Below are 16,635 nucleotides of genomic sequence, written 5' to 3'. Positions count from 1 at the left end.
GCATGTGTTCTGGCAGCATCAAAATCCGTACAAAGTAGTCTTAACATACAGGCAGAAAAACGTGGCTGGAGACAGTAATTCATCATGGTTTAGCCAATTTGCACCAAATTTTTATAAACCGAATAGACCAACTTCCTCGTGAATCCCTATACCTGTTAATGAAAACCTTGTCAAAATTCCTAGGATTAGCCTTCATATACAGGATGCCTCAAACCTTTGGGGTCAAACCGAAGCAGATGACAGAGTCCACAACTGATTATACTTGTATTGAGACAGGGAGCCAATGGTTGGAAATGTGTATTTATTGTGTTATGGGAACACACAGCGTACACAACAATGTAGCTCAAAATAAAGTAACGACCGGCAGTCTCAGTGCATGCTTGGAAACTGTGCCTAAATTTCTTCTGCACTACCTCAAAGATCCTTGGGGTCTGTTGTACCAGGACACAGGCAGCTTAGACACTAGCGAGCAGGTCTTCATCCGTTTCTAAGGGGGTTCAATACACCAACGTCTTGATGTAACCCCAGATGGAAGTCCTGGAGTTTGAAATCTGGTGATCTGGCTATGGGACAGGACCTCCCTTTCCAATTCATCAATGGGAGTACGCGTTTTTCAGGTGCTTGAGTGCATTAAAATCAAAGTGGGCTGGTGCACCAACCCGTTTCGCTAATAACAAGGAGTACAGTCTCCAAGAATTGTGGCAGCACAACTCACAGGAACACTGGGTAACGTTGACCAGTCATAAAGGCAGTAGATATAAGATTGGTGCTATCAGGCGATCTTGGACAATGCCCGCCCATACGTTGACAGAGAATCGATGCTGGTGGTCACCGACGTGGGTGGTGTGGGGACTGTCCTAACTCCAGACAAGGATGTTGAAAACATCCATCATGGGTGAATGAGGTCTTACTGGTGAAGAATAAAAGCTGTACGAAGTTCGGCACTACAGCACAGCGGTGGATAATCCATAGATAGACGTTAATGTGGGGCTCAAAATCCATTGGTCCCAGTGCTTGCCACTTTCTTTATGACAGGGGTATAATATCTGTTCCACCAGTACTTTGCGTACTGTATCCTTTGAATTGCGTGTTTCATGGGCTAGTTGGTGGGTGCTTATTGCTAGGTGGTCAGCCACAAGATCCAACACCATCTCCCCTAAGTCTGGTGTTCGCACATGCCTTTGGCAGGACCCTTGGCGTAAACTAACCCCATCTCTATTAAGTTGGTAAATAAACTTTTTACAATTTGGATGAAGCCCCCAGAATGAGATTTTCACTCTGCAGCGGAGTGTGCGCTGATATGAAACTTCCTGGCAGATTAAAACTGTGCGCCCGACCGAGACTCGAAAGGGGGCAAAGGTCCCGAGTTCGAGTCTCGATCAGGCACACAGTTTTAATCTGCCAGGTAGTTTCATAGGATGAAGGCTGTTGAGAAAGTGTTCTCTGTACATTTGTGCTGCTTTACAGGCACTACACCCTGCCGGACCATATATTACATGCGTGTCTGCCAACTCTTGTGACGAGTAATGTCCCATCTTTGACTACGCGTCACGCACAGCACACAGTAACACACCTCACCATGGACACAGCACACGCTCTTTGGCGCGATGGACAACTGTCAAAAGGGATAGTGGTGTGCATGCGGCACAAGTTAATGCGCCAGTGCGATGCATGCGGTTTTCACATGGCACATGTGCTATGAGATAAGTTGTGTATAGTATGTCTGTTTGGTGGTCATCTTGGGTGTATGCCGTTTATCACCCGCTGCTTGTTCCAGTGTATAACACACTTGGGATCCTTGCGAGAGACGGCAGAACTGCATGTGCTGTTGCAGTACATGCATTGAGACTGGCGGTCGTCGCTTTGAACAACTACTATGGGCTACATTGTTATGTAGTGTATGCTGTGTATGTCCATAACACAATAAACATACATTTGCGACCATTGTTTCCATATCTAAATATAATCGGTTGTGGACCCACTATCACCTGTTTCAATTTGACTCAAAGGTTTGGGACACCGTTTATAGGCAGAGTAAGGCGTCTGGGGACTTTAATATAAGGAAAATGTATGTATATGTACAAATTCCTTCGCATGGCTCAATGTCCTAGTGTAAGTGATTCAACTGGAAGTCACTTCGGCGTATCGTGTCTTCCTAGCCAGTTGCCCAAACGCGAAAAGGCCATTCACTGTGTAAATATTACTAAGAGGTGATTACTAGGTTAAGAAAGAAAAACAAAACAATTGAAGACTCAGCCGGGGTTAGATCCCACTAAATTTTCATTACCAAGCATGCCACTTTACCACTAGACCTCCAACCTCGACTTCAACTCTACTCTTGAAAATACACTTACAATTTAAACGGAATCTGCTGGCTATGTCCACATAATTAAGAGGTGAATGGTACATTAACGGACTGTGAAAAATCCGTATCCAGCCAGGATTCTATCCCGCGATCTTTCGGTTGACACACACGCATCAGGCCCGGCTCGGGATCTGCTCAAGTTCTGTTGCTGCCTGGAGTTAAGGCGTCTGCACAGCTAGATGGCAATGTCACCATTTCCACAGCGGTGGCAGACCTAAATTCATCATAGTGCAGCCAATTTCCACGAAATATTTACAACAACTTTCTACACGAAATATTTACAAAAACTTTCTACACGACCTTCCTTGTGACTCAGTCTATTTATTATTTAAAGAAATAAGAAAAGATTTAAAAACAGAAAAACAACGAGACGATTTTGAAAAAATAAAAAAAATTACACATTTCGAACACCCATCACGAATTCCAATATGACGAAACGAACTTTTTAGACAATGGCAGTACCCAAACAAGCTGTAACTCTGAAACAGTTTTATATTATAGAAACCAATATGTACTTCGTTCGGCCTAACAGAAAAAAGTATTAAGTCACAACATCTGTGTTACCCCCTGGCCACAGATGTAGGCCTATTTGTTCATTCGAGAAGCGAAGTCTCCTCGTCTTAAAGGATTTTTGTTTCCTTTCAAATGAAAGTAAAATGTATTAAATTACACGGTATTTTTTATGGTCTGCAAAATTATTTTGTGGTTAGCAGCTTGTAGTTTTACGCGATTTCATGTTAAAACTTTGTTCACTGTACCTAGATATTTGCATACATAATCACAAATCGGTGATCCTAATTCGACTAATTTCTTCTATAAAACAGTATAATGTCTAAGATCAGGAGTTCAGAACGTCTTTTTTGATCTGTTCCATTTTATCCTCTATTTTTCTGTCCAGAAATGAAAAACAATTTTTTAACAAAATTCTGTTCCGAAATTCATGTTTTTAAAATACAATTTCTTACGATAATAACAAAAAACTACAAGATTTAATGTACACAATATTACCTGAAGCAAATTTTACACACACACACACACACACACACACACACACACACACACACACAGTACCTCGCCCCTAAGCACCTGCCCATCCAATCACGTTGGTCATCCATTGTCGTGCTCACTGGTGACGGTGCAGAGGCAAATTATAGTTACATTGCATACATGTGTATTATTTAAAATCTCCGCCGCAGACTTGTTCCAGTGAGTCCAATAAAAATTCCCTGGGAGATGCCGGAACGCCGTTCCGACCGAAATTAAAGTGGGGTGATCTTTTACTACTTGTATATCCACTTCATCTACATCTACATGATTACTCTGCAATTCACATTTAAGTGCTTGGCAGGGGGTTCATCGAACCACAATCATACTATCTCTCTACCATTCCACTCCCGAACAGCGCGCGGGAAAAACGAACACCTAAACCTTTCTGTTCGAGCTCTGATTTCTCTTATTTTATTTTGATGATCATTCCTACCTATGTAGCTTGGGCTCAACAAAATATTTTCGCATTCGGAAGAGAAAGTTGGTGACTGAAATTTCGTAAATAGATCTCGCCGCGACGAAAAACGTCTTTGCTTTAATGACTTCCATCCCAACTCGCGTATCATATCTGCCACACTCTCTCCCCTATTACGTGATAATACAAAACGAGCTGCCCTTTTTTGCACCCTTTCGATGTCCTCCGTCAATCCCACCTGGTGAGGATCCCACACCGCGCAGCAATATTCTAACAGAGGACGAACGAGTGTAGCGTAAGCTCTCTCTTTAGTGGACTCGTGGCATCTTCTAAGTGTCCTGTCAATGAAACGCAACCTTTGGCTCGCCTTCCCCACAATATTATCTATGTGGTCTTTCCAACTGAAGTTGTTCGTAATTTTTACACCCAGGTACTTAGTTGAATTGACAGCCTTGAGAATTGTACTATTTATCGAGTAATCGAATTCCAACGGATTTCTTTTGGAACTCATGTGGATCACCTCACACTTTTCGTTATTTAGCATCAACTGCCACCCGCCACACCATACAGCAATCTTTTCTAAATCGCTTTGCAACTGATACTGGTCTTCGGATGACCTTACTAGACGGTAAATTACAGCATCATCTGCGAACAACCTAAGAGAACTGCTCAGATTGTCACACAGGTCATTTATATAGATCAGGAACAGCAGAGGTCCCAGGACGCTTCCCTGGGGAACACCTGATATCAGTACTACGAACTGCGACGTTCCTGACAGGAAATCGCGAATCCAGTCGCACAACTGAGACGATACTCCATAGGCCCGCAGCTTGATTAGAAGTCGCTTGTGAGGAACGGTGTCAAAAGCTTTCCGGAAATCCAGAAATACGGAATCAACTTGAGATCCCCCGTCGATAGCGGCCATTACTTCGTGCGAATAAAGAGCTAGCTGCTTTGCACAAGAACGATGTTTTCTGAAACCATGCTGATTACGTATCAATAGATCGTTCCCTTCGAGGTGATTCATAATGTTTGAATACAGTATATGCTCCAAAACCCTACTGCAAACCGACGTCAATGATATAGGTCTGTAGTTCGATGGATTACTCCTACTACCCTTCTTAAACACTGGTGCAACATTGCGCAATTTTCCAATCTGCAGGTACAGATCTATCGGTGAGCGAGCGGTTGTATATGATTGCTAAGTAAGGAGCTATTGTAACAGCGTAATCTGAAAGGAACCTTATCGGTATACAATCTGGACCTGAAGACTTGCCCGTATCAAGCGATTTGAGTTGCTTCGCAACCCCTAAGGTATCTACTTCTAAGAAACTCATGCTGTTCGTGTTTCAAATTCTGGAATATTCCATTCGTCTTCCCTGGTGAAGGAATTTCGGAAAACTGCGTTCAATAACTCCGCTTTAGCGGCACAGTCGTCGGTAACAGTACCATCGGCACTGCGCAGCGAAGGTATTGACTGCGTCTTGCCGCTTGTGTACTTTACGTACGACCAGAATTTCTTCGGATTTTCTACAAAATTTCGAGACAATGTTTCGTTGTGGAACCTATTAAAGGCATCTCGCATTGAAGTCCGTGCCAAATTTCGGGTGTCTGTAAATTTTAGCCAATCTTCCGAATTTCGCGTTGTTCTGAACTTCGCATGCTTTTTCCGTTGCCTCTATAACAGCGTTCGGACCCGTTTTATGTACCATGGGGGATCAGTTCCATCACTTACCAATTTATGAGGTATGAATCTCTTAATTGCTGTTGCTACTATACCTTTGAATTTGAACCACATCTCGTCTACATTTGCATAGTCAGTTCGGAAGGAATGGAGATTGTCTCTTAGGAGGGCTTCTAGTGACACTTTATCCGCTTTTTTTAATAAAATTATTTTGCGTTTGTTTCTGGTGGATTTGGAAGAAACGGCATTGAGCCTAGCTGCAACGACCTTGTGATCACTAATCCCTGTATCAGTCATGATGCTCTCTATTAGCTCTGGGTTGTTTGTGGCTAAGAGGTCAAGTGTGTTTTCGCAACCATTTACAATTCGCGTGGGTTCGTGGACTAACTGCTCGAAATAATTTTCGGAGAAAGCATTGAGGACAATCTCGGAAGATGTTTTCTGCCTAAGCATGTTAACATGCACAGAGATTAAACTGCTCGACAAGTATGAACTCAGTCCTCCCACGCGCGCAGCCATCGTCGGTTTGAAGCACGCATGTTTACTATTACTACGCACTGCGTCGCATTTAGCCACAGGCAACTAGCCAACAACTTGTGCCAGAGCCGAAACAGGCTGACAAATTACTGAAAAATTCAATAATTTAGGAACACATGTGAGAAAATAAACGCAGACTTGGTAATTATCAGGCACCGTGCAACGCAGGAACGTGTCCTTATTACGCATAATGTGAAAATCTATTTATCGAGTACTCGCGGTTCACTAACGTCAAACAATCTATTGTTGGACATATACCTTGAATTCATATTGTGAGAAAGATAATTGACTTACAGTAAAATAATCAATGCTCTGTAAACAGGCAACTACTTAACACAGAAACAGAAAAAAAGACAGTAAAAATTCGACAACGACATTAGAACGTAAAGTAAAATGAAGTTCTCAGTTTATTGGTGAGCATATTAGATACGAACTTCCACTGAAAAAAATGTGGCGTTATAGACGATATTACATATTTCTATTTATTCAGCAACTTCGTCCTGTGTGTTTGCTCCTTTTGGGGATCACAATTTCAGAAGTTAGTTACCATACCACAGACCCTACTTCCAATCATTAACATCATAAGAATCAATATTCGGTGGCAATTCTACACTGCAACATACTGTATTCTTAGCATAATGTGCCGTATTATGTGCGACGTACATTCTCAAGCACTTTGCTAATTTACGGGTTTAAAGGGAGCGAGAGGGATCATCATCATCGTCCTCCAGAGATGTCAATCAGTACAAAATTCTCATACAATTCAGATCTTTAGAATACCTGTAAAATTTAGTTCTTATGGTGTGACAAGTCTGGATGTAATTTTGAGTACATTTTTGCTCAGACTTGAGAATATTTTGTAACTTCCAATTTCTTAGTTAAAGGGTTGAAACTTATTTCCATCACATTAAACACACGAAAGACAGCAATGACAATTACCATATATGACACTGGTTAAAGTTGTGAGAAGAATTCCTTTTTTTAGTTCATTTTAATTTCGAAGAAACGATATTTTGAAATAATTAAAACAAACGAAACGACTCATGACGCGCCCCCACAGCTTTCAATTCTGTGGACCGTAATTTCCAAACTGTATTTTGCGCATTGCTCGTGTAGAATTGCTAGGAAGGTATGGCGGGGTAGGCTGCCGCGAAATTTCCTAAACGCGCTTCAAAGAAAAATATTCATTCTAAAAAACATTTTGTGGCTACGTCAGGAAGTTTTGCGACAGTTTGAAATCCGCTATATAGTGAGAGTCACCTATCGAGATAATTCTGTTTATTCAGCAACTCTGATCACTAAGCTTGCTCGTTATAGACGGGTATGCGTCAGCTAGCTTATCCACTGAGAAATACACTAAAGGCAGAGGAGTTTCGCTTTTAAATTCCATTGTTCGAAAAAATGAGGGATGAGCGACGAAGAACGGTCAAACTTTTTTTCATTGTCATGCAACTTTTACACATTTTTATAATGGACTTGCTTGTTTCACACATGAACGCTGCAACAATAATTTGGCCCTGGGAGGAAAGAATTAAATACAGACCTTACAGCACGCTGTATTCCTAGGAAGGTATGTGCTTTATAGACACAAAGTTAGACGCCACTGAAACACCGCTTCTGCTGCGACTACGTGTTTACTGGCCGCGTTGGTATTCCAGGCTCGCTGTCCACTTCCGGCGCCGGTAGGGCGTATACTGGGTTGTTACTGGCTGTTTGCTATCCAATGAAATTTGAATACGCAAGCACCATAACGCACCTCTTCAAATAAAAAAATATCGTGTTACATAGTTTTCGTATAGCAATTAAATGTACTGTTTCGACGGTAACAAGTGAGCTAAAACTACTTATTCAGTTTGTGTTACCAAGAAAAGTTGCGAGTAAATGCCGTTCAGTAAAACAAACAGAAAATAAACAGTATATCCTTCCAGCAACGCACACTGCAGAAGGGAGACTACGCCAACATTTTCAGCTCTTTGTAGAAGCGCCCTTTTCAGCTATTATAGCAATTCGCATGCAAGGGAGGTTTTTGCTGCGAAGTTTCGAGACTGCTGATTGATTTACTGCTCCGTTACAGTATGAGGTCGATAGCAGCGCCGCTCACAAACTCTAGTTCAGAGCTTAGCAACTCGCTGGTTTTGACGTGAGAATGAGCACTGGCGCAACGCCACCTTTGACTGGCGCCAGCTCAGGCTCTTGCTCGCGAGTAGAGGAGTAGGGGAGTGGGGGAAATGCGCGCGCACCATATGGTCTAGACAATGGAACAGAAACGCCAGCTCCCAGCTACGAAACAGGGGACGATCAGATTTGACAGCGGTGCTACCTAATAGCAGCAATGGCGAGCCGACATTGTGTAAGCACCGAAAATTTGTTGTCATTTCAATCTGCAGGGCGAGAAATGTTGTCCTTTTCCACAAAAAATTCGCAAATTGTTTACGGTATCAGAGGACTATTATACTCTCAGGAAGTTCAAATTACAAATACATTATACAGGACGACGAAAAAATCGGCATGCGATTCCTCATCCCAATTCAGGACCGAATTCATTAGCAAACACTTCACCACTCGCTGGGTCATACGTACGTATGTTACCTAAGACGTGTGTTACATGGTAACACGCCTCTATCTACCATTGCCGAAGCTGCATTCCCGCGAGCTTTTTAGGTCGTGTGGATCACTATAAACATGTTCGTTTATGTGTCCTCAGAAATACAGATCTAGTGCATGAAGCTCCCCTGGGTAACGTGGAGACCAGAACAAAATGGCTCAAATGGCTCTGAGCACTATGGGACTTAACTTCTGAGGTCATCAGTCCCCTAGACTTAGAACTACTTAAACCTAACTAACCTAAGGATAGCACACACATCCATACCCGAGGCAGGATTCGAACCTGCGACCGTAGCAGCAGCGCGGTTCCGGACTGAAGCACCTAGAACCGCTCGGCCACAACGGCCGTCTCATCCGTACATATCACGTTATTTATAAATGTTCGTTGTCTTGCACTTGGTTCAAAAGGCATTCACAAAATTGCACTCTTCGAATGCGGCCTTTTGGCTGTTGGTATTAACATATAATAATGCAAATGCAACTCTTCATCGTGCAATACTTTCACAACCAACCTTTGAGCTATCTGGAATTGTCTTGCAATATCATGGGTTCTTCGCAGAAGTGATTGGTGAACGGTTTCATGAATCGCGTCCTCTGTGGAGAATGTCTAGTCCTTAGACGATTTCTGTCCATTACTTCCGGACGAAGGTTGCCGGTTTCCCGAAGTAGTTGTTGCTCCAGGCGACGAAAACCATTCTTATCGTGATGGCGCTTTTGAAAGTACCGTTAAGCATACGCACGAGCAACTGCAGCAGCATGGTTACTGGATGCAACCAACACCGATAAGTCGATATAGTTAACGTTTGTGCATTCCACCGGTAAGCAGCTCTATATACACTAGGCAGGGCCTGTCTCAACGACTGCCGTGAAGCCTGCACTCGGGGAGACTGGAAAGCAACGCAACCATCGGCCATCAACATCGGCAACTGCTTGCCGACTAACTTGCAACTCAGAAATGAGAAATCGTAGTTGCCGTGTGCAAGAGTGAGAAGAGGGAGTATTGTTTGTCGCACCCGATCCTCTTTTGGTTAGACTGGGCATGTCGAGTTCATATTCGAGCTCAGAGGAAGATGCGATCCTCTATTATTATTACACAGGAATAAAAAAAACAACGAAAATTCTGGATTCCTCCGGAGATCCAAAGAAATATAAACTGCAGGCTGTTTGTAGCCGCCAAGGAGCTGTAACAGGCAGATTCGAAATTCGTAGTTTTTTATAGAACGAACAAACAATGCTACAGTGATTTAAGGCAGCTGACTTCTTCCCGCCATAACAGATCGTAACTTTTCTTTTCAAAGCCAAATATCCTGAGATTAATATACACAGAATTGTGGTGATAGTTGTTTGTGCTCGTTAAATTATTTGTATGTTAACACTTTTGTATTTACACGTATCGGAGATTTGTAGCTTTTCACTGTTCGTATCCAGGCTGGTCCCGGCGGAGGTTCGAGTCCTCCCTCGGGCAAGGGTGTGTGTGTATGTTTGTCCTTAGGATAATTTAGGTTAAGTAGTGTGTAAGCTTAGGGTTCAAATGGCTCTGAGCACTATGGGACTTAACTTCTGAGGTCATCAGTCCCCTAGAACTTAGAACTACTTAAACCTAACTAACCTAAGGACATCACACACATCCATGCCCGAGGAAGGATTCGAGTCTGCGACCGTAGCGGTCGCGCTGTTCCAGAGTGTAGCGCCTAGAACCGCTCGGCCTCTCCGGCCGGCTAAGTTTAGGGACTGATGACCTTAGCAGTTAAGTCCCATAAGATTTCACCCACATTCGAACATTTTGAACTGTCCGTTTCCACTCGACAATGAAGTTTAATGGAATGACAGAAGCTGAGTCATACAAAAGAATATTATCGGTATGATTTACAATTGTTTGTACATTGCTTCATTGATGTACCGATAATTTTATTTTAAGCAATAGATAAACAGCACACTACACATGTAATATGAAATTCTTTTCGCCGGCCTTTTTGGCCGAGCGGTTCTAGGCGCTTGAGTCTGGCACCGCGAGACTGCTACGGTCGCAGGTTCGAATCCTGCCTCGGGCATGGATGTGTGCGATGTCCTTAGGTTAGTTAGGTTTAAGTAATTCTAAGTTCTAGGGGCCTGATGACCTCAGATGTTAAGTCCCATAGTGCTCAGAGCCATTTTTGAAATTCTTTTCCCACTTCACTACCCCACTTTCTCTGTCAAATCTCGCCTGCAGTAGCCCGGGAGCTTGTAATTGTATAAAATGGGAGGTTTTTCGACTTTCCGGAGAAACGTAATGTTCACAACCTGCTCTTTCATCTTTAAATGAAACTAATACAGAGCTGTGTGCGAGGACACGGCGCAACTCAAATCGCTTGGCAACGCGGGGGGCCGAGTCGCCGGCAACGCGCTGTAAGCTATAAACTGGTATGTCACTCAGCAGTGGTTCCGTCTGACTAGTCATATTTTAACTACACAGGAAGCAATTCGCTGCCGACACTTTACCAGCTCACGTCGGCGACGAGTTGCTTCTGAATATCTCTGTGTGCGGAGAGCCTTAACATTCTAGTGCTGTAGACACAACATATGACGTTTCGGTCTACAGTTATGTTCTTTGCTTGATGTCACCGCCATCGGTTCACTTCTTCCGCCAGCCTTTATAGTTTTCTGCAAACTCAACAGCTTCTCGGTGCATAGCAGTGTTGTGAGGAATAAGACTAGAGTTGTGCTTTTGAACCACAGTCAACTATTCACCAGAAACCGATGAGGTTGAGACATGAAGATGAGATGTACATCATAACTGTAAACGTTTCTAAGCCCCACCAATAAAATTATAACACATTTCTGTACATATTTCAAGTGTTGTAAATAAATGTCGTATGTTTCCCAGTGGTAGTGTTACCACACGTCCGTGATTATTCCGGATAGTGCTGGTTTTTAGTGCTGTCCGAGTAATGCCCGGGGTTGTAAAATGTTCAGGGTTTGAGAATTCTATTGCCAGCAGGGATTTTTTAAATTTCTTTTTTTTTTTTAATTTTAGCGCTATATGTTCGACATTGCGTTTTTAGACACGGTCGTGGCGGTGATTCGATGGGCTCCGCCACAAATTCTGTCATTCGGCAACACAACAAGGGCAATGTGTTCATTTTGTTTTCTCATGCGGAGTGACTTGTCTACACGTTTTCCACCATTTTATATCTACTGGTTTTTGGTCTCATCGTTGGGCAATGGGCAAACGAAGTGCGCGTTTCATGTTAACCTGCAACAGGAATACAAATTTTTGAGTTTGTGCTTTGACAGTAATAATGAACGTGGTTTATTGTACACTGTGTACTGCAAAATAAATAAAGGGAAAGGTGATGCTTAAGACCACGTGAAAACAAAAGAGTGTTATTAATGGTACTCCTTCACCAAAGATTAAAGAATTTTTTTAAATCCAAAGACGGGACTAACAGGAATCTGAAGTGTGCTGTATTTGCCTGGGGCGCCTGCTCTAGCTGAGAGCTTTTTTTCAATTATCGGGAACAACTGGTCTGCAGAAAGGGACAGACTTTCAAAATCTACTGTTAAACATTTGCTAAATGTTAAAATTAAGTCGGAACTTTCTTGTTATGAATTTTATGATGTAATTAAAACAAACAATTTCTGAAAAACGTAATGACTACTGAAAAGTGAAACTGAATAAATATAATTTAATGTTCCAGTACACAGTTAAGCCTGTTAACTAAGTTAAAAAATGAACGCCTACTCAGTGCCTATCCGAAGCTCAGAATCAAAACAGAGGATAAGCAGTATCAACAGCGTACCAACTATGTATGCAACAAGAGGGCCAGCGGTTCGACAAAAAAGTAAAGAAAGGTAGAGTTTAGCGTCCCGTTGACGACGACGTCTTTAGCGACGGAATACAAGTTCGGATTACGGAACATATATGCCGTGCCCCGAACTCTGCATTTGCCTTTAGCGACTAAAGGAAAACCTAAATGTGGATGGGCAGACCGCGATTTGAATCGTCGTTCTCCCGAATGCGAGTCCAGTGTACTAACCAATTTTTTTTATCTGTTTCTTGGTCGTCATGTCGCTAGTGTTTCTTTGCTTATCTAGCACGACAGCTATCAAATTCTGTCGATGAGAACTTCACTCAGTTTTTTACTACAGAAGGTGGACAGTCCCTAGCGAACACGCCGAGCTTCAGTGCCGGCACCACCGAACCACCTTGCTCCGTGTGGTTCGACATGCAACGCCCTAGAATGTAGTCTCGGAAGTGTCAACCATCGCTGCCAATGGACTAAGTGAGAAAAAAAAAACAGCTTTTAAGCTCAAGTTAAAATGTTTGAAAGTATCTACCACGTAAAAACCAACGAGACTGAAGTTACTACAAAAGAACACCTGCAAACGTAAACAAAAAATCAGAGATTCCGTTTTAAAAATCAGGAGGTACGAATGATCAAGAACCGCGGCTCATTTTCAATATAGTCCGAGACAAATGATTTGTCTGTCTATGACGTCACAAAGAGATATAACCGCTGAAAACAGTAGAACCACCCAAAACGTTGATTCTATACCAGGTAGCTGTAGCGTATCTCAGGTAATCGGTACTAGGTTGGATGTTTTCTGGTTTTAATAAGAAAGTATGACTATGCACCGAAAACAGTGCGCCACATTGTTTTGTGCTCACTTCTTGCCATGTTTGCGAGTTGCGACTAGCGCTGACTATCGGCAAATTACCAAACTACGCCGTGGCGGTTACATCGAAAAAAACTTTCTGGGTTTCTCTTCAAAATGAGATATGTATGATATCTGTGCAGTGTTTCGTTCTTGTGCAATAAATAATCGAAAGCGTTTCCGGACTTCATGTACACCGTGTATTTACGAATCTGGGGTCCAGTTTGCTTAATTTTTTAAAAATATAACTCCCTTTACTTACATATAATATATGAACGTAACGTCTAATAACATTTTATTTCAATAGTAGATGTTATCCATTTTGACTTTTGAATCATTATCTGAGCAACATAAGAAATATTATTCAAAATTTGACGTTCATTTGCTTCGTTAACAAAGCAAGGAATTTAGATGAGTGAATAGTTAAATGTCATCCCACATTTGTTCCTCTCTCGAATAAGAAGTTTTTTATACAGTGACTAAAAAAGTTCTCCAGGTCGTTTCAAGTTGGTCCTCTTGATGAGATTCAAGGTGGTTTTCGGACAGTTAGTCTTTATACCAACAGAAAGAATACGAGAAAACGCCTTATCATGGGACACTCACACATAGAGGGATTTCAGCACGCATACATCCACGTGAAAATCTATTTATTAGTAACCTTGATACGAGAAAACATACAAACGAAGATATTTATACAGAAAACGGCCGTATTGCAAATATTCAGCATTGTATTTATGACGCACAGGATATTCATGTACATGCTGTGGAAGACGACAATTTTAGGGCACGTTAATTGTAGCCGAACTAGCACTGTCAAAAGTCACAATACTTTATTCGGCCTAACTTTTATGAATAATACGTACTTCCATCATAAAACAAACAAAATTTTACATCACTACTTACTTAAGACAGTGTATATAAGGGCTCTGACCAGGACGTTCTTACTTTTGCTTTTCGCTAAGTGGAAAGAGGAGATTAACCGCTGTTCAAGGTTTTTATCGTCGCTCAAATTACCACAAAGCGGAACTGACTGTTCTCCGTCGCAGCAGATACTGTCTTTTATAGATTTCTCGATACTGATATAATAAATTAAAACCTAACACTGCGACATTCTGCGGGAAACAGTCACACTAGGTTAAACATTAAAGCTTGGATGAAAATTTTTGCGGAAATATGTTGAAACATATGGTAGCGGATGAACATCAAATTAATGGAAAAGACGTGCTGTCTTTTATAAATTTCTCGATACTGATAATAACTTAAAACCTATAACTATGATAGCGGCGAGAAACAAAAAGCTTTATTCTATGTTCCTTGCAAAAAGCACACTAGGTTACATATTAATCACCCGTGAAAAGTTTTGCAGAAATGTGTTGAAACATCCGGTAGTGGATGTACAATTAGTGGAAAAGACGTGAAGGAACGTAAAAATAGCTATAAATGAGCTGCATCAGCACTAACTTTCAAAAACAAGTCGCCAAACTTGGCAGCTATTTTGTTTCGCTTAAGCCTAAGTCGTTTGACGCGATGATACATCAACGGTTTTTAGGTGCGCTTTCTTAACAATGATTAGCGAACCATTTCTGTCGACAATGTTGTGATACAATTTCAAATAATGAACGGCAGACCCGAGTGGAACACAACATGCAAATAAAATTCTTGTGCCTATTTGTTACACGAGAAATATGATGAACTCAAGTATCATACGTCAAAACATTTCAAAACACGCACTATTTTATGTAAATGACCTATTACATGCAGTGCTTGAAATGCTGAACAGCCATGCATACATAATACAAAAAAGTACTGTTTTCAATTCAAAACTGTCATCAGTTAATTTCCGCCCAATGTACTGGGCAGTTCAGCTGCGGGGCCCGTATCACGAGCTACATGGATAAGACGCCACCGCTATACCGCGCGATCATAATTATGATGATATTCCAGGAACACATTGTTAACTGCTTTATGTCATACATTTCGTTTCCAGTCGTCATTAATATTATAACGTGAAAGTGCATTATAAGTTATCGAAGAACTTACGGTTACTGGCATACGCAATGAAATGGATTTGTAGTGGATTCAATTAATGGAAGTATATCCTCAACTGTCATTGTATGTGCACAGGACAGTCATACAACACAGATTATTGCGTAATACAGACCTTCGAATACAACAGCAACAGCACCAATGCTCTACGCCGCGAAGCTATGCACACACTGGACGAACGCTTCCAGAGAGGTCTACTCATTTATTTATTTGGCCTTGGGGTGCCCCTCCATACGCCACACCGCAGCAACCATATCCAGAGCAGTTTTTCACCGGTAAATGCGCAGTTGATTTCAGAATGTCTAGAAGATGTATAAAATGTATATGAAACTGCGTTATGTATTGATGTCCGTAATCAAAAGATAATCTGATGCGAGATTCTCAAAAATGATACATTAATGTACTTAAGCAACTGAAGTTTGACGTCATACCTGCTACTAAAAGCGAAAGAAGTGAATGTGAAGAACAACATAATGTATCCATTAAATTTAATGTGCCCGAAATTTAATGGACTATTCATTACGTCGAGAGAAGTTGAAAATGCTCATCAACATAATGTGTATCTGTTAAATATTTATTATACACTGGCGATTTCAAATTTAGTGTCTCGTTTTATTCTATGTTATATAATTTGTATTCGCGCTCGTCTGCCAATCGTGAAATCTAACATAGGAAAGAAAATGACAGATACTGAAATCAGCATTGTAGTCTGCAGTGCACAGCACGACCGTGAACATCTGTACTAATTCGCTCATTTGTCGAGGCGTAAGTCCGATTAACGCTTGTTATTACAGCAATTTCTCGATGCAAGAAGCCAAGGACGAGCCAGGATTTTGTCAAAAAAGGAGGGGGGGGGGGGGGGGGGGAATCCGAGCGTTAAAAAGCGCCTTAAAAAGGCTCGCGTTTTTCATTTTATGCTGAAAGCATATTTATTTATTTACTAATTTCATGAACATATATTGCTTTCAGCAGGCCTTCACACAAATAGTACATGTTCTATAAAATTAGCCAAGAATAGTTTTTCTTAAAGAATTAAATCATAATTGAATCGTGAATTTGCGAAACGACTTAAGTCCCTAGAGGTACATTTTCAGAAACAACAAAAACTGTCTATTATCTTACTGAAATGAATATTGCACTAAATTATTGCATATGTTACATACACCGAAACTACATAAGACTGTAACTAGAAAAGCATGATCTTGTACTTCCTTTATGTTCAAATTTTGGTTTGAAAAAGGACTTAAGTCGTTTTTCAAATTAACTTCGGTTTTGCTTCTTACGTAATAAAATTCATGCATA

At 41.4% G+C, this 16,635-nt stretch overlaps 1 protein-coding gene across 2 annotated transcripts in view; it reads right to left on the bottom strand.

The window, feature by feature from the left end:
- Window positions 1-15,524, bottom strand: part of LOC126418504 (glutathione S-transferase-like) — a 77,395-nt gene extending 61,871 nt beyond the window's left edge. The window contains exon 1 of one of the 2 annotated variants that reach the window (XM_050085309.1): window positions 15,449-15,524. The gene's annotated coding sequence lies outside the window, so the exon portion shown is untranslated. Of the gene's footprint in view, window positions 1-7,591; window positions 7,750-15,448 lie in introns of those variants that run through there. The other variant, XM_050085299.1, reaches the window with a different exon arrangement.
- Between the last annotated feature and the right edge of the window lie 1,111 nt (window positions 15,525-16,635).

Source organism: Schistocerca serialis, chromosome 1, assembly GCF_023864345.2.
Source record: "Schistocerca serialis cubense isolate TAMUIC-IGC-003099 chromosome 1, iqSchSeri2.2, whole genome shotgun sequence".
Classification (NCBI taxonomy): Eukaryota; Metazoa; Arthropoda; class Insecta; order Orthoptera; family Acrididae; genus Schistocerca; species Schistocerca serialis.
The sequence above is the reverse complement of the archived record's forward strand: the minus strand, read 5'-3'. Positions and strand labels throughout refer to the sequence as shown.